Source organism: Odocoileus virginianus, unplaced genomic scaffold (assembly GCF_023699985.2).
Source record: "Odocoileus virginianus isolate 20LAN1187 ecotype Illinois unplaced genomic scaffold, Ovbor_1.2 Unplaced_Scaffold_1, whole genome shotgun sequence".
Taxonomy (NCBI): Eukaryota; Metazoa; Chordata; class Mammalia; order Artiodactyla; family Cervidae; genus Odocoileus; species Odocoileus virginianus.
Window position 1 is genome coordinate 10,771,499 of NW_027224263.1, and position 19,159 is coordinate 10,790,657.

The following is a 19,159-nucleotide window of genomic DNA, read 5'->3' on the forward strand; positions in this document are numbered from 1 at the left end:
TTGGACTCTGTGGGAGAAGGCGAGGGTGGGATGTTCAGAGAGAACAGCATTGAAACAAGTATACTATCAAGGGTGAAACAGATCACCAGCCCAGGTTGGATGCATGAGACAAGTGCTCAGGGCTGGTGCACTGGGAAGACCCAGAGGGATGGGATGGAGAGGGAGGTGGGAGGGGGGATCGGGATGGGGAGCACATGTAAATCCATGGCTGATTCATGTCAATGTATGGCAAAAACCACTACAATATTGTAAAGTAATTAGCCTCCAACTAATAAAAATAAATGGAAAAAAAATTTTAAAAAAGAAAGCTGTGGTATATATACACAATGGAATATTACTCAGCCATTAAAAAGAATACATTTGAATCAGTTCTAATGAGGTGGATGAAACTGGAGCCTATTATACAGAGTGAAGTAAGCCAGAAAGGAAAACACCAATACAGTATACTAACACATATATATGGAATTTAGAAAGATGGTAATGATAACCCTATATGCAAGACAGCAAAAGAGACACAGATGTATAGAACAGTCTTTTGGACTCTGTGGGAGAGGGCGAGGGTGGGATGATTTGGGAGAATGGCATTGAAACATGTATATTATCATATGTGAAAAGGATCGCCAGTCCAGGTTCAATGCATGAGACAGGGTGCTCAGGGCTGGTGCACTGGGATGATCCAGAGGGATGGGATAGGGAGGGAGGTGGAAGGGGGGTTCAAGATGTGGAACACATGTACACCCGAGGTGGATTCATGTCAATGTATGGCAAAACCACTACAATATTATAAAGTAATTAGCCTCCAATTAAAATAAATAAATTTTATTTAAAAAATAATAAAAAATAAAAAAATATGTGTACAAGAAGAAAATGTGGGTGATTATTTTTCATATTTTTAAGTTGGAAAGGTCTTTCTAAACATGGCCCCAAACATGAAGCCATAACATAAAAGAATTATAAATTTGACCATCCCCAAATAAAGAAACCAATTTACAAGGCTAAAAGAACCACAAAATAAAAAATAAACTAGAACTTAAAGCCATAATATATGGATAACTCTTCTACTGAATAATCAAGATAAATAATCCCATGTTAAAATGGGATGAGACACTTCCAGTTTCCAGTCAGGCACATAAGGAACTTGGAAGGCATCACTCCATTCTAAGTAAAATGCTGACCAAACTAAAAAATCAGCAACTCTTTTAGATCCATCAGAGAAATGAGGTCACAGGCCGAACTGCTGCCCCCAAATTAGAGACTAATAGGCGAATACAGAGAATCACAACTTACTGGGGCAAGAACCTATAAGCAGAAACCTCCATGGGAACTATTGCCAGGGAATAAAAACCTGTACTATAACTGACAAATTGCTGGAGGCTATGCCCTGGTGGCTCAGACGGTAAAGCATCTGCCCGCAATGCAAGAGACCCGGGTTCGATCCCTGGGTCGGGAAGATCCCCTGGAGAAGGAAATGGCAACCCACTCCAGTACTCTTGCCTAGAAAATTCCATGGATGGAGGAGCCTGGTGGGCTACAGTCCATGGGGTCGCAAAGAGTCGGACACGACTGAGCGACTTCACTAATCTAAGTGTGGACTAGTCTAAGAGTTAAAAATCCAGAGGGGCCTGGTCATAGGGGGAGTCCCCACACTTTGTGAGTTTTACTTCCAGAAACTTTAGCAGGTTCTCACAGTGAATATCTCAGAAAAATCCTCCAGGACTTAGAGAAGGAGGAGAAAAGTAACCATTTGAAATATACCAAGGTAACTCTGTTCTTAACAAGGCCTGCGTTCAAAATAAACTATTTCACCAGCACATAGGGCTTCCCAGGTGGCACTGGTGGTAAAGAACCTGCCTGCCAATGCAGGAGATGCAAGAGACACAAGTTCAATCCCTGGGTTGGGAAGATCTGCTAGAGCAGGGAATGGCTACCCTCTCCAGTGCCTGGAAAATCCCATGGACAGAGAGCCTGGTGGGCTACAGTCCATGGGGTCACACAGAGTTGGACACAACTGAAGCAACTCAGCACCAGCACATAACTTACTGGAGTCTTGGATAATAAGAGTCTAACCAATCCAGGGGAAGGAAAACAATATGTATAGGTTCCATATACATATCAAGCTAGGTTTCATACTAGCTTTTGTCAGAACTAGAGATATAGCTAATTAACACCCTCTTTCCACTCCCACCCCCACCCCCAGGGCTAGACCTGTGAAAGTTATATGAGCCTTTAAAGAGAATTTTGAAAAAAAAATCTTGTAATTCGATTCTAAAATGAGAGCTTCATGAAGGGCAAGAGACACAGATATATTGAACAGTCTTTTGGACTCTGTGGGAGAGGGCGAGGGTGGGATGATATGGGAGAATGGCATTGAAACATGTAAATTATCATATGTGAAACGAATCACCAGTCCAGGTTCGATGCATGATACAGGATGCTTGGGGCTGGTGCACTGGGATGACCCAGAGGGATGGGATGGGGAGGGAGTTGGGAGGGGGTTCAGGATGGGGAAAACATGTAAACCCATGGCGGATTCAAGTCAATGTATGGCAAAACCAATACAATGTTGTAAAGTAAAATAAATAAATTTTTTTAAAAAAAAAGAAACGGGCAATCTAGGAAATAGTCATCCTTTTATTATTGGCAGTGCCCTAGTAAATAACCCCAAATTTTAGTGCTCAAAGCAATGGGACTCCAGCTGACTCTAGACATCCTGTACCACTTAAGGGGGAACAAAACTGTGAAGTGCTTGTGAAGTTCACAGCCCATAATACAGGCTCACCAGAAGCCTGAGACCTAATCATAGTTCCATAGAACACTTGTCATCCCCCTACACCTACCACCATATTACTAAAAACCTACTAATTAGAAATTAATTATTTTGCTATTGGAAAGTACTCATATTACCCATGAAGTGGTATAGTATTATTTGAAAGTGAACTTGGATTAGTTGTAAAAGTATACTGCAAACTCTAGGATAATATAAAAAAAACTATAAAAGAAAATATCTAAGAAAAATATAAAGAAAGTATAACTAATATGCTAAAAAAGAAGAGAAAACAGAATCATATAAAATTCTCAGAACCACAGAAGGCATATAAAATGTAGGAGACAAAAACAAGGACAGGGAAAAAGAGAAACATGAATAAATATGGTCGATATTAATCCAACTATATCAATAATCACCCTAAATATCAGTGTCTAAAGACAAAATAATTAATAAAAGGCAGAAAGGGAATAAAAAACAAGACCTAAGTATATGTTGTCTACAAGAAACCCACTTTACATATAAAGATACATACAGGGAATTTCCCTGGTGGTCCAGTGGTTAGGAATCCACCTGCCAATGCAGGGGACACAGGTTCCATCCCTGGTCTGGGAAGATCCCACATGCCATGGAGCAACTAAGCCCGTGTGCCACAACTACTGAAGCCCACATGCCTAGAGGCTGTGCTCTGCAAAAAGAAGCCACTGCAATGAGATGCCTTCACACTGCAACTAGAGAGTGGCCCTCACTCATTGCAAGTAGAGAAAGCTCACATGCAGCAAGAAGACCCAGTGCAGGCAAAAAAATTAAAATAAAATTAATAACAAGAAAAGGATACATATAGGTAAAAAGTAATGGAACAAAGATGTACCATATATATCCAAATAATCATATGAAAAGATGCTCAATACCATATATCTTGAAAGTGAAAGTGTAATGTCATGTCTGACTCTTTGCGACCCCATGGACAGTAGCCTGCCAGGCTCCTCTGTCCATGGGATTCTCCAGGCAAGAATACTGGAGTGAGTTGTCATTCCCTTCTCCAGGGGATCTTCCCAACCCAGGGATCGAACCCAGGCCTCCTGCATTACAGGCAGATTCTTTACTGTATAGGCCACCAGGGAAGCCCATCATATATCTTAGGGAACTGCAAATTAAAACAACAATGAGATTTCACTATACACCTTTAGAATGGGTCAAAATCCAAAATACTGACAATACTAAATGCTGGCTAGAACATGGAGCAATAAGAATTCTCATTCATTGCTGGTGGGAATGCAAAAAGCTATAGTACTTTGTAAAAATTTTTGGCAGTTTCCTACAAAATTAAACATACTCTTACCAAATGATCCAACAGTTGTGCTCTTTAGTATTTACCCAAAGGAGTCAAAAGCTTACACACACACAAACCTGCACACAGATGTTTATAGCTGCTTTGTTTATAATTGCTAAAACTTTTAAGTAGCCAAGATATCCTTCAGTAGTTGAATGGATAAACTGTCATACATTCAGACAATGAAAAATTACTCACCACTTTAAAAAAAAAGATAACAAGCCATGAAAAGACAGATAAGCCTTAAATTCATTAAGTGAAAGCTTACCTGAAAAGGAAACATACTGTACCTTTCCAACCATGTGACATTCTGGAAAAGGCAAAATTACGGAGACAGTAAAAAGATCGGTGATTTCCAGGTGTTGGGGGAGAGAGTGGGATGAACAGTTAGAGCATGAACAATTTCTAAGGCAGTGAAACAGATATTCTGTATGATACTATAATGATGGATACATGTCATTATGCATTTTGCCAAAAGCGCAGAACAACACCAAGAGTGAACCCAAATGTACTGATAAACTATGAACTTTGGGTGATTATGAGGCATCAGTATAAGTCCATCCGTTGTAACAGTATGCCACTCTGGTTGGAGATGTTGACAGTGGAGGAGGCTACGCATGCGTGGGAAAGTAGTTGAAACAGTAACAGTATAGGGGAAATAGTAAATGAAGAGGGTATTGTGTAGTAAGATCCTTGTGGTATTAATAGTAAGAAAGACATAATAATTTGTTTACTTTATTTTAAAAAGTATATTTAAGTATGCATCATAAAATGCTGAAATATCTTAAAGAGACAAAAATATAATAGTAGCTTTTAAACCAGAAGAAGAAATAAAGGGAACAAGGAAAACTTAATAATCCACCAGAAGGTTGGAAAGTGGAGGTGGAAAGAATAAAAGAAGCAAGAAAAAAAAAACTGTTGGTAAGCAGAACCTAAACTAAGTGAAATGAAGCAAGTTTCAAAAAAATATATATTCATATATATATAGTATATATAATATATATAAAATAATACAATTCATATGAAGTTTTAAAAGCCCAGAAAACAATACTGCTTATTGTTCTGGGTACTTAAATGATATATTCAAAATTTGTGATAGCAATTATCTCTGTAAAAAAAGGAGAATGAAATCAAGAAAGGATAGATATATAGGGTCTCTCAACTCTTTACATTTTTATTTCTATTTTATAAATGCTTTTTCATAGTAAAACATAATATCAAGATTTTATGAAGGTGGGTGGTGGGTGCCCAGGCATTCATTATTTAATTATTTATTCTTGTCTTTATGCTAGAAATAATTCCTACCTTAAAAAATAGGTTTAAAAAGAAGAGCAAGGCATAAAAAAAAACACATATGTAAAAAAAAAAACTTATGGTTACAAAAGGGGGTAGTAGCGGAGAGGAGACAGATAAATTAGGACTTTGGGAATAACATATACAGGCTTCCCAGGTGGCTCAGTGGTAGAGAATCTGCTTGCCAATTTAGGAGACGCAGATTCGATCTCTGAATCACTTTGCTGTATACCTGAAGCTAACAATACATTCTAAATCAACTATACTTCAATTTTTTAAAATGGTTTAAAAATCATTCATATGTATATATTTATGAATAATTAAAATAACATATGTTGGAAGAAGCATGCAAAAAATATATGCTTAACTCTTCAGAGTGTCTCTAGAGGAGAGGATTGCAACCTACTTTCACTATCTGTTATATACTGCAATTGTTTATTTTGTTTTGTTTTACAATAAGCAGATATTACTACTGTAAGCAGTGGAAATATTTTTTAAAGTAGAAACAATAAAAAAAGCAATCAAGGGAATTTGAACACACCTTTAGTCTTCATTAGGAAAACTCAATGCAACGAGAACTAAAACAAAAGAAAAAGAATACTACAGAAAATGCTGTTTTCAAGCAAGCCTTCTCTGAATGGAGTGTTATGCTTCATTGTGCTGAAATGCTGGGAGAAATGATTAACAAATCAATGCAAAATGTAGATATTTTCGTGTATTCTTGCTCAGCAATTCCATTACTGCAATGAGCAAAAACAAAAGAATAAGATGTTATAATTTCGAGGAAAGGGATGCCTATGTCATCCTGTGGCAGCTGGCCTGGAAGATTAGCCCATTCTTAGGCTGTAATTGGATAATGCTGGCTTGGGTGATTTGAAGTAGAAGGCTAATCTAGGGAGTTTACAGTGACAACAAAACTGTTAGATTGCTGGCATGGTAACAGGAAAAGAAAAAAACAAAATGTAATGAGAGACTGGAATAGTACTCTTGCCTGTGTCTTATGCTAGTGGCAGGTATCATTTACTATACATTGGTTTGCAAGTATGCACATATTTAATATACTTATTGTATATTTGCAAGGATAAAAACCTTAGCATAGATCATGAATGAATATATGACTACATGTATATTGTGTGTGAAGGCTAATTTTAAACATGAATCAGAGTTCTGAGATGTAAGCTATGTGAACATATTTTAAACAATATATATCATACATAACAGAGATATAGAATAATTGTACTCTTCCAGCATTATGTGGCAACATCATTGTGAACATGTTTTATAAAATGTACCCACGAGTGGGTACATTATCTTTAATGGAGAAGGAGTATTGCCATAATCATAATTCATAATCCTATGACTGAGATGGAAATGAGTCATATGCTAGTTGCTGGAAGACTAAAAAGGAAAAAAAAAAAGAACGTCCATCAAACAATGCAATGTTAAATATATAGGTTTTCAAGGAAGTACACTTCTCTTTTAAAAAAATTTTAAGCCTAGTGGCCAAAGTTTAAAATATAATTTTATATCAGCATTTCCCAAAAATGGATGTGGAAATTACCCAAAATGGGCCCCTCAAAAAGACCAGACAGAACAGGGTTCACCATGGACCTCTAAACACCTTTTTGATTCTCCTAGAGGAAATGTAGTCTCTGCCAACATCCTCCACCTCCTACAGGAATTGCCTCTAGGTCAAAAAGTGCTATGAACAAATGTTCATAATCTTTGAATATAGTTTTTCAGATTCTAGAAAATTATTCTGCAGAATCCTGTAAGAGTACAAAGATGAATGTATAAGGATATTCATTGCACTATTGTTCATGATTTGTGCAATAACTAAAAGTTGATACCAATCCAAATGTTCAACAATAGAGACGTATTTAAATAAATCATTATATGAACACAACAAAATGCTATACACACACACACACACACACACACACACACGTGTGTGTGCGTGTTAATGACAGATTCATCAGTACCACCATGGGAAGATGTGCATGGATATTAAGTGAAAAAAAACTATTCTGTAAAATGCTGTGTTGCACACTGCTACATATAAACACAGATAACTAATAAGGACCTACTGTATAGCATGGGAAACTTGACTCAATACTCTGGAATGAACTATATGGGAAAAGAATCTAAAAAAAAGAGTACATATATGTATATGTATAACTGAAAGTGAAGAGGAACTAAAGAGCTTCTTGATGAGGGTGAAAGAGGAGAGTGAAAAAGCTGGCTTGAAACTCAACATTAAAAAACTAAGATCATGGCATCCAGTCCCATCATTTCATGGCAAATAGAAGGGGAAAAAGTGGAAGCAGTGACAGATTTTATTTTCTTAGGCTCCAAAATCACTATGGATGGTGACTGCAGCCATGAAATTAAAAGATGTTTGCTCCTTGGAAGAAAAGTTATGACAAACCTTAGACAGCATATTAAAAAGCAGAGACATCACTTTGTCAACAAAGGTCTGTATGGTCAAAGCTATGGTTTTTCCAGTAGTCATATACGGATGTGAGAGTTGGACCATAAAGAATGCTGAGCACCGAAGAATAGATGCTTTTGAACTGTGGTGTTGGAGAAGACTCTTGAGAGTCCCTTGGATTGCAAGATCAAACCAGTCAGTCCTAAAGGAAATCATCCCTGAATATTCATTGGAAGGACTGATGCTGAAGCTGAAGCTCCAATACTTTGGCCACCTGATGCAAAGAGCTGACTCACTGGAAAAGACCCTGATGCTGGGAAAGATTGAGGGCAGGAGGAGAAGGGGACAACAGAAGATAAGATGGTTGGATGGCATCATCAACTCAATAGACATGAGTCTGAGCAAACTCTGGGAGACAGTGAAGGATAGGGAAGCCTGGCATACTGCAGTTCATGGGGTTGCAAAGAGTTGGACTGATTCACTTTGCTCTATACCTGAAACTAACACAATATTGTAAGTCAACTATACTCCAATAAAAATTTTTTTAAATGCTATGTTGAATATGATCTATTTTCACAGTTGGTATCAGTATGTCAGGAAAAAAATTAGAGGAATAAGCTGTAAACTAGTGACAGTGGAAGCTAAAGAAGACTTTCACTTTTCAGTTTACATATTTCTATAGCATTTGAATCTCATATAGTGTACATATATTAATTTCATAATGAGAAAAAATGATTTTTAAATTATTTTTTAAGACAGTGAGATTTTGCACACACACACAGAAACTGAGCATTTTGACTGACTTAGGTCAAACTGATCAAAAATAGATATAGAAACAGGCTAGGCTATACAGACTTGATTTTTTTCTTTAAGATAGTGTTATGCACTAAATTGTGTCCTGTCAAAACTAATATTTTGAAACCCTAATCCCCAGTAATTCAGAATGAGACTGTGTTTTGAGATAAGGCCTTTATTTTTTTTTTAAGTTCATTTTTTAAAAAATTTTTATTAGTTGGAGGCTAATTACTTTACAATATTGTAGTGGTTTTTGCCATATATTGACATGAATCAGCCATGGATTTACATGTGTTCCCCATCCTGAACCCCCCTCCCACCTCCTTCCCCATCCCATCCCTCTGGGTCATCCCAGTGCACCAGCCCTGAGCACTTGTCTCATGCATCCAACCTGGACTGGCGATCTGTTTCACACTTGATAATATACATGTTTCAATGCCATTCTCTCAGATCATCCCACCCTCGCCTTCTCCCACAGAGTCCAAAAGTCTATTCTATACATCTGTGTCTCTTTTTTTGTCTTGCATATAGGGTTATCGTTACCATCTTTCTAAATTCCATATATATGCGTTAGTATACTGTAATGGTCTTTATCTTTCTGGCTTACTTCACTCTGTATAATGGGCTCCAGTTTCATCCATCTCATTAGAACTGGTTCAAATGTATTCTTTTTAATGGCTGAGTAATATTCCATTGTGTATATGTACCACAGCTTTCTTATCCATTCGTCTGCTGATGGGCATCTAGGTTGCTTCCATGTCCTGGCTATTATAAACAGTGCTGTGATGAACATTGGGGTACACATGTCTCTTTCAGATCTGGTTTCCTCGGTGTGTATGCCCAGGAGTGGGATTGCTGGGTCATATGGCAGTTCTATTTCCAGTTTTTTAAGGAATGAGATAGGGCCTTTAATGAGGTAATTAAGTTAAAATGAGGTCATTAGGGTAAACCATAATCCTGTGTAACTGGTGTCTTTATAAGAAGAGATTAGAACACAGACACAGAATGACCATATTAAGATACAGCCAGAAGGTGGCAGGAAAAGAAGGGGGTGATGGAGGATGAGATGGTTGGATGGCATCACCGACTCAATGGATATGAGTTTGAGCAAGCTCCGGGAGATGGTGAAGGATAGGGAAGCCTGGCATGCTGCAGTCCATGGGGTCACAAAGAGTCAGACATTACTTAGCAACTAACAACAACAGAAGATGGATATGTACAAGCTAAGGAGAGATGCTCAGAAGAAACCAATCCTGCTGACCCTTTATCTTGAAATTCTTGATCTTCCAGATTTATGAGAAAATAAATTCCTATTGTTTAAAATACCACCCAATAAGTCATATTTTGTTGTGGCAGCCCCAGCTAATTAATACAGAATAGTAAACTCATAAGAAAAATTGTAAAACCACTATATATCTATATTTTAAATTTTACTTTATAATAACATGGATGACCCTTGAAAACATGCTAAGTGAAATAAGTCAGTCACAAAAGACCACATACATATGATTCCATTTATATGAAATGTCCAGATTAGGAAAATCTATACAGATAGAAAGAGATAAGTGACTGCCTAGGCCTAAGGGTCTTGGAGGGAAATTAGAAATGACTACTAATGGCCACAAAGTTTCTTCTGAAAATGTAGAATGTGTCCTAAAATGGATTGTGGTGCTGGGTGTAGATCTCTGTGAACATACTAAACCTACTAAAGTGTACACTTTAAATGGGTGAATTGTAATGTGAATTATATCATGAAGGACATTTTTAAAAAGCCATTTTATACAAATAAAGAGAAAAGTTACAAAATTGAAAATAGAAAAGCAACCACAGATGGATGAAGTAAAAAGAATTATTGTACAGTAGTTTACTCAACTCTACAGATCGACTTGAAAACTTGAGTCAATGGCCTATTTCCTAGGAATCACCAAAATTAACTCTTTGAACAGAATGAAAACAAACCAATTACTATAAAAGAAATTGAAAATGTTGTCCAATGTATGAAGCCAAGAAATCTCCGATAAATTCTATCAAATCTATAAATACTGAATAACTCCAAGTTATTTCACCTGTTTAATAGCATAGAAAAGAATCCAAAGTATCTTCTTCAAATTTTAAGAAAGCTTGAGCTCAATCTCACTTATGAATCTCAATGCAAAAATACTATACAAAATATAAAAAAACAATATTAGCCCATTGAAAGAATAACACACCAGTGACCAAGTTGATTTATTTCTGGGGGGGAAACTAATGTTAGGAAATCCATCAGTATAATTCACTATGTTGACAGATCAAGGGAGAAAAAGAATATGATCATTTTCACACATTCCAAAAAGGCATTTGACAAAATTCAACATCCACTGCTGATTTAAAATATTCTTAATAAACTAGGGATTAGTATATATTTGCTTAACATTATGGTATTGCAGAGAGAATTAGTTTTTAAGAAAGCTTCAGCTTCAGCATCAGTCCTTCCAATGAATATTCAGGATTGATTTCCTTTAGGATTGACTTGTTTGATCTCCTTGAAGTCCAAGGGACTCTCAAGAGTCTTCTGCAACACAACAGTTCAAAAGCATCAATTCTTCGGCGCTCAGTGTTCTTTATGGTCCAACTCACATCTGTAAATGACTACTGGAAAAACTATAGCTTTGACTATACAGACCTTTGTTGGCAAAGTGATGTCTCTGCTTTTTAATATGTTGTCTAGGTTTGTCATAGCTTTCCTTCCAAGGAGCAAGCATCTTTTAATTTCATGGCTGCAGTCACTGTCTGCAGTGATTTTGGAGCCCAAGAAAATAAAATCTATCACTGTTTCCATTTTTTCCCCCATCTATTTGCCATGAAGTGATGGGATCGGTTGCTCCTTACCTCAAAATAATTCTAAATGGATCAAAGATTTAAACATTTTTTTTAATGACAAAAAAAAGTGGGAGTTTTTTTTTTTAATTATCCCAAAGTGAAGAAAAGACTTTTCCTAAACAGGACATAAAATCTAGAGGCCATAAAGAAAATACTGACAAACTTAAATGCATAAAAATTTGTGAGGTCTGCACGGGAAAAACACTATAACAAAAGTCAAAAGACAAGCTGGATAATTATAGGCAATTCATAAAACAGACCTAGTTTTCTTGATAAAGAGCTCCTACAACTCAAAAAGGGGGAAAAAAACAATGGAAAAATAGGCAAAGAATATGGACAGAGTTAACAACAAAAAAAGGTAATTGGTTTTAGAATGTCAAGATTACTGAAGTTCACTCTTAATTAAAGAGATGCACACTTACAAAGAGATATAATTTTCACCTACTAAATTATCAAGCACCCAAAAGTTGGATAACAGAATTTTTGATGCAGGTGCAAGAGAACATGCACCCTTACATTTCTGATAAGAGTGTACATTGGTGCTACCAGCACAGAGATCAATTTAACAGTATCTATCCAAATTTAAAGTAGTTGATACAGCAATTTTATTTCAGAGAATTTATCTTGTTATACTCCCACATTTGCAAAATGACATATGTACAGGGGTATTTATTACAGCATTGATTGCAACAGCAAGGGTTGTAAACAACCAAATGTCCATCAAATAGGAGACAGTTTAAATAAATTTTAAAAAACTATATGATTATACAAGTAATCTCTACAGGATACATGAAAAATGTTAAAAGTGGCTTTTTCTGAGAAAGGATACTGAGAATCAGTGATTAGAAAGAGATTTGCTTTTCATTGCATACATTTTTGATTGTTTGGCCACACCATGTGGCATATGGGATTTCAGTTCCCCAACCAGGGATTGAACCTGTGCTCTGGGACAGTGGAAGCAAGGAGTCCTAACCACTAGACTTCCAGGGAATTCCCTCATCACATACATTTTAAAATATTTCTTGAGTTTTTTTTTTTACTATATCCATAATTTACCTATTTTTTTAAACTTATCAATTTATTTATGAATATGTAGAAATCAGTATGTGCTAAACACTACTGACTTCCCAAATATTAGTTCAAATGTTTTTCATAACAACACTGCACAATAAGCACTCTTTTTATCTGTATTTCACAATATGATGAAACCAAGGCACACAGGGTCACATTATGATTTCTATGGGCCCTGAGCACTTTGGCTATTGTGGGACACTTCCACCATAAGAAAGTGTTGACAATTATATTTTCCAACTGCTGTGACAAATATAATCCAGCCTGGATTCATTATTATATATTCATTAGTTTTATAATCACTTTTCTTCTGATTTTAGATTAAATTTAAAACATTTTCATTGACTCCTAAAACTAGAATAGGTTCTAGGTACTGTGTTTCCTGCAGGCACAGAAAGGTTATGTAAATTGCCCAAGGTCACACAGCCAGTAAGTAGAAGAGCTGGGAATGGAACCCAGGCAGTGTGGCTTCAGAATCTATGCTTTTAATCTGTATGCTAGATAAATAAATCACAGGGGGAAAATTGTGTAGTTATATAATGTGCTGAGACTACCTGCAAGATACATTAAGTGGGAAAATCATGGGAGAAAATACTATACATATTATGCAATTTTTAAAAAGGAAGTTTTACATACACACACACATGCTATCTCTGTTTTTTAATGTATAGAGAAAGGGACTGGGGAGCTGGAGGTCTGGAAAACTTCCTTGTCATTGTGTATCTCTTTGCACTACTGGATTTTGTTTGTTTTTTTATCATGAGCATATATTTACAGATGAGGAAACTGAAACTCAAACAGGGTTAAGTCACTTGCCCAAAATCATACAGATATTAAAAAAGGAAAAATAATAACATATAAGTATGAATAACTATTCTACCAATTAATAATACACTGCCATTCCTAAGTATAGACCTGTCAATGCATTCCTGCCAGATTTCATCATTTTAACCCAGTGGGCCAAGCTCTTTTTGTAACATGATTCTGAATGCATGGCATTCATCTTTATGAAATACTTAAATGAGGCAAGCATGCTTTCTGTTTCCATCTAGGTTGTTGATGAAAATGTTTAACACATGATGGAGCTTAAGTAGAGCCCTGTTGGTGAGAACAGGGATCCCTCTAGAATCACATTAATCAATCTCTCTCGGTAATGAGCTACCAATCCAATGGACTGTACTATCTATCATTCCACTCACACCCCCTAATCTCCCCTCACCCATCAGATTATCTGGAGATTCCCAATGTTTTCTGCAAATTGTCCATACCATTCCCTTGTTGGCTAAGCTGCTCTGACACCCCTTTCACGATAGGTGTTCAAAATTAATAAACAATTGGTTTCTTTACTAAGTTCTGCAGGTTTACAACCTGGCCGACTCCCCAGAATTCAAATAAAAGCTGTTTCAGAAAGACTAAGATTTCCACCCCCAAGGTTTTCATAATACATTTGAACAGGACATTTCAAAAAGCAGAGATATACAGCCGTTTCCCCACTGGAATCAACCCACTGCCGCCCAAAATAGCCCTGACAACTGAACAGAGCAGCTGGCAAAAGGACAGATGTCTCTAGCCCTGGGGAGAAGGAAGCTAAATGTATGCCTCCGGGAATTTCCAAAGAAGCACTCTCCGTAACAACCCCTTACTCTATTTCTGGCTACAACACACAAGCTATAAGTATTGGAAGAAGAATATATTTTCTGGTTTCCTCTATAATGACACACTATGGCATTAAATGTTTATATAGGTAATCCTAACGGAACACACTTGCTAAGTTTCTGAAAGGTTTACTATAAAGCAGTAAACAAGGAATTCATTTTTTTTTCACTGATTTGCCCTACCAAATTAGGAGCCACATTGCCCTGCAAAGAATTTTGTTCCCTGGTTATTTTTTTTAAATTGCAAATTATAAATGCTATTTTGTTGTTCAGTCTCTCAGTTGTGTCCAACTCTTTGTGACCCCGTGGACTGCAGCACACCAGGCTTCCCTGTCCATCACCAACTCCCAGAGCTTGCTCAAACTCATGTCCATCGAGTTGGTGATGCCATCCAACCATTTCATCCTCTGTTGTCCCCTTCTCCTCCTGCCCTCAATCTTTCCCAGCATCAGGGTCTTTCCCAGTGAGTTGGCTCTTCACATCAGGTGGCCAAAGTATTGGAGCTTCAGCTTCAGCATCAGTCCTTCCAATGAATATTCAGAGTTGATTTCCTTTAGGATTGACTGGTTTGATCTCCTTGCTGTCCAAGAGACTCTCAAGAGTCTTCTCCAACACCACAGTTTGAAAGCATCAATTCTTTGGTGCTCAGCCTTCTTTATGGTCCAACTCTCACATCTGTACATGACTACTGGAAAAACCATAGCTTTGACTAGATGGACCTTTGTCAGCAAAGTGATGTCTCTGCTTTTTAATACACTGTCTAGGTTTGTCATAGCTTTTCTTCCAAGGAGCAAGTGTCTTTTAATTTCATGGCTGCAGTCACTGTCCACAGTGATTTTGGAGCCCAAGAAAATAAATGCTATAGAATTTTCAATTATATATCTTAGAGGAAAATGTGATTAACACTAAAATAATAAATAACATGTTTTACTGAAAATGTCACAGATAGAATGACTAAATAAAAAACAGTAGAATGCTAGAGATTCTGGTAATAGGATTACTTAGCTAATACTGCCTCACATATTGTTCCACTATGAAAGCTCAGTTGTGCACCATTACTAGTATTTTCCTAGATGCACCATCCCCCCTTCAGACCTCTCTGATGGAGTCTGTATGGCTCATTAAAGGAATTGTTTTGTTAGAAGAAGAACAATGCACAAAGTAGGGTATGTTCAGATATGCCACTGACTGGCAGCTAGCTGGTTAATGTCCACAAAATGATTAATAAATTAAATTATCAGATAGTAAAGCATCTGCCTAATGCGGGAGACCTGGGTTTGATCCCTGGGTTGGGAAGATCCACTGGAGAAGGAAATGGCAACCCACTCCAGTACTCTTGCCTGGAAAATTCCATGGATGGAGGAGCCTGGTAGGCTACAGTCCATGGGGTCGCAAAGAGTCGGACATGACTGAATGACTTCACATACTATTCCCAACTTACTGGTTAAAATGGTGGTACTGTTCTTATTGAGGTATGTCATTTTATCAAAATAGTGTTTGTTGAGATCAACAAAATGCTGATCATAGATATTAGCTTATTAACTCTTTGATGTCATTTATCACTCCAGCATAGAACAATAATAGCTAACTTGGATGTGAGAGTTGGACTGTGAAGAAAGCTGAGCGCCAAAAAATTGATGCTTTTGAACTATGGTGTTGGAGAAGACTCTTGAGAGTCTCTTGGACTGCAAGGAGATCCAACCAGTCCATCCTAAAGGAGATCAGTCCTGGGTGTTCACTGGAAGGACTGATGCTGAAGCTGAAACTCCAATACTTTGGCCACCTCATGCGAAGAGTTGACTCACTGGAAAAGACCCTGATGCTGGGAGGGATTGGGGGCAGGAGGAGAAGGGGACAATAGAGGATGAGATGGCTGGATGGCATCACCGACTCGATGGACATGAGTTTGAGTAAATTCCGGGAGTTTGTGATGGACAGGGAGGCCTGGAGTGCTGCGATTCATGGGATTGCAAAGAGTCAGACATGACTGAGTGACTGAACTGACTGACAGAGTATTCACTATAAACCAAGACACTGTGATAAATGTCTTACATGTGTTATCACATTTAAGGCTGACAGCCACCCTAAGGTACAAAGCAACGAAGATCCAAGATCCTGTGTACCATAAATAAGACTCAGCACAATCAAATGAATAAATATATAACTATTTAAAAATAATAAAAGGGGCTTCCCTTGTAGCTCAGTCAGTAAAGAATCTGCCTGCAGTGCAGGAGACCCGGGTTCGATCCCTGGGTTGGGAAGATCCCCTGGAGAAGGAAATGGCAACCCACTCCAGTATCCTTGCCTGGAAAATCTCATGGACAGAGGAGCCTGGTGGGCTGCAGTCCATGGGGTCACAAAGAGTCAGGCACGACTGAGCGACTAACACTTACTTACTAAAAATAATAATAATAATAAAATAACAATTTAAACATAGAGAATGAGGTTGCTGTTTGTATCACACTAAATGAATTTCTTGATTTCAGTTTCTGTAAATCAGTCACTGATGAAAAAGACACCTATCCACTCAGGCTGGACTCTGTCAATTAGTCTATGTATCTGCAAATGGCTTTTAATTAGGTTACAAAGGAATTCCACCCTTGGCCCCGCCAATATTCAGCTTTGACACCTTTAGGAAAAGTGACAGAGTGCCTTGCTAAAAGAAGGGCTAGGAAGAGAAATGGAAAAAATTTTTTTTTCCTGAGGCTTGACTAAGGTATATGGCAGGAAAGGCCTAGAGGTTCATGGACTAGGAGCACATTAGTCCAATGCTCTTAAGACTCAACTCTCTTTTGCATAATAAATTATTAACAGTTCTCACACAGTTAAGAATAACAATCTTCATTCTATACTATATTCAACAGATCACAACTCTAACTAAATATATTAATACTCCTAATGCTGATATTTCAGATAATTGTTTTATAGTTAAGAAGTCATATTAGTAAATACAGATTTTAAAACAATGATCCTGACTTTTTTGAGTGATGTACTAAAAAGATATAAACTAGCCATCTGAGCTACATTCTGACTTCCTCTGAATTACATACAGCTCCCCACATCAGTCTGATAGTTTCCAAAATAATTGCTCTTCTCTCAAAGTTTCCCTTGAATAACATATATATATGTGTGTATATATATATATATATATATATATATACATATATATATATCAGAAGCCCATAATTTAAATCCTCTTTGGGTTCTTAATCTAAGACTCTGACATTTGAATTAGGATCAGTAATATACAGTTAAGATTAAACCATGAAGCAAGCCTATATAAATTACCATAAAATCTAACTCTATCACCTAGAGTGATAAGCTCTAGAGTGATAACTCATAAATTAAGAATTGAGATTGAAACTCTACTTCTAATCCTGAGTATTAAAACTATAGCACATATCATGCTAAATAGATATATATTTTGTCTTCATTTATTTTGTCTGTTACTTAGGTTAGGGCCTTTTATCTAAACTAAAAGTCAGTAATTTGCAGATGACAAGTTATTCCTTTGAAAACATATTTTCCCAATTAATAAAATTCCAGAAGCACTTTTACACCATCAAATCTACACTCCATTATTCTTAGCAACAGGAATTACATCCTATTTCTTCTTAGTTGTGATTTAAGTCTATACTCTTCTTTCCCATTCTCTCCTTTTTCCCTTTGATGCCTCTTTTCTAAGAATCATGGATAAGCTACAACTGCATGAGATTGAAACATTGTTTATAAACAGAATGACAAAACTATTGCAGGTGATGCAGAAGGAGGTGGTCTTTGATTCTATGTTTCCAAATTATATATGAATGGCTGAGTCATTGGGGTGGAAGTCAATATTTCCATTTTCTTTCCCATATCACTGGGGCTTTCCTCTTCTCCTAGTTACACTTCCTCCATTGTTACTTTGCCAAACACTGCCTAGTATCTCTTCCACTCAGTTCTAGTCCCATTTTGCCTAAGTGCTGGTTGGCAAATGGAGATCCGGAAAAAGAAAATGATGTTACTGATGAGAAAGAGAGGAACTAGGTTTCCTTGAACATACTTCTGTGCCATGCACTGAGCCAAATATTTTATACATGTCATGTTACTTAATTCTACAACAGTCTTACAGAATTGGAGCTATTATTCTCAATGGATAGATAATGAAATTGAGGCTAAAACCTTTTAAAATGTGCTCAATACTTAGGCAGCTAGCAAAGGTTAAAAAAAGAGAGAGAGAGAAAAGACAGAAAGCAAACTTTACTCACCTTACTCCTTTCCACCTCTCTGAAGTCCTCAACCTCATGGCTCAGCTTCATGGGACCATGCAGGTCAATGGCCTCCAGCCCCATATTCTGAATAGTCTTCAACTGTAACCCTCACTGTTCAGTTCAGTTCAGTTGCTCAGTCGTCTCTGACTCTTTGTGACCCCATGGACTGCAGCATGCCAGGCTTCCCTGTTCATCACCAACTCCTGGAGCTTGCTCAAACTCATGTCCATCGAGTCGGTGATATCATCCAACCATCTCATCCTCTGTCGTCTCCTTCTCCTGCTGCCTTCAATCTTTCCCAGCATCAGGGTCTTTATTTTAACGCTTAAATGTTACCTACAATAAAGTCACATATACAATTTTAGAGACAAATAAAGGGATGGAAAGAACTTTGTGAAATTTCATTTCCAGGAATCTGGGGGACTAGGTCTCTTTTAAAAATCTCCTGCTACATAATAACTAGAAATTCTGTAGGTTTTGTTGTTATTGCTGCTTAGCCACTAAGTTGTGTCCAATTCTTTGTGACCCCATGGACTGTAGCCTACCAGACTCCTCTGTCCATGGGATTTCCCAGGTAAGAATACTGGAGTGGGTTGCCATTTCCTTCTCCAGGGTATCTTCCTGACCCAGGAATCAAACTCCTGTCTCCTGCACTGGCAGGCAGGTTCTTTACCACTGAATCACGAGGAAAGCCCTCTGTAGGTTTAT

The 19,159-nt window shown here is 37.3% G+C and overlaps 1 long non-coding RNA gene across 3 annotated transcripts in view; it reads right to left on the reverse strand.

Annotated features, from left to right (window-relative positions):
* Window positions 1-10,809: 10,809 nt before the first annotated feature.
* LOC139033286 (uncharacterized) overlaps window positions 10,810-19,159 on the reverse strand; it is a 54,164-nt gene continuing 45,814 nt past the window's right edge. For all 3 annotated transcript variants that reach the window (XR_011485892.1, XR_011485891.1, XR_011485890.1), the window contains 2 exons: window positions 18,449-18,787; window positions 10,810-11,167 (listed from right to left, as the gene is read on the reverse strand). This is a non-coding gene — a long non-coding RNA (uncharacterized lncRNA). The remainder of the gene's footprint in view (window positions 11,168-18,448; window positions 18,788-19,159) is intronic.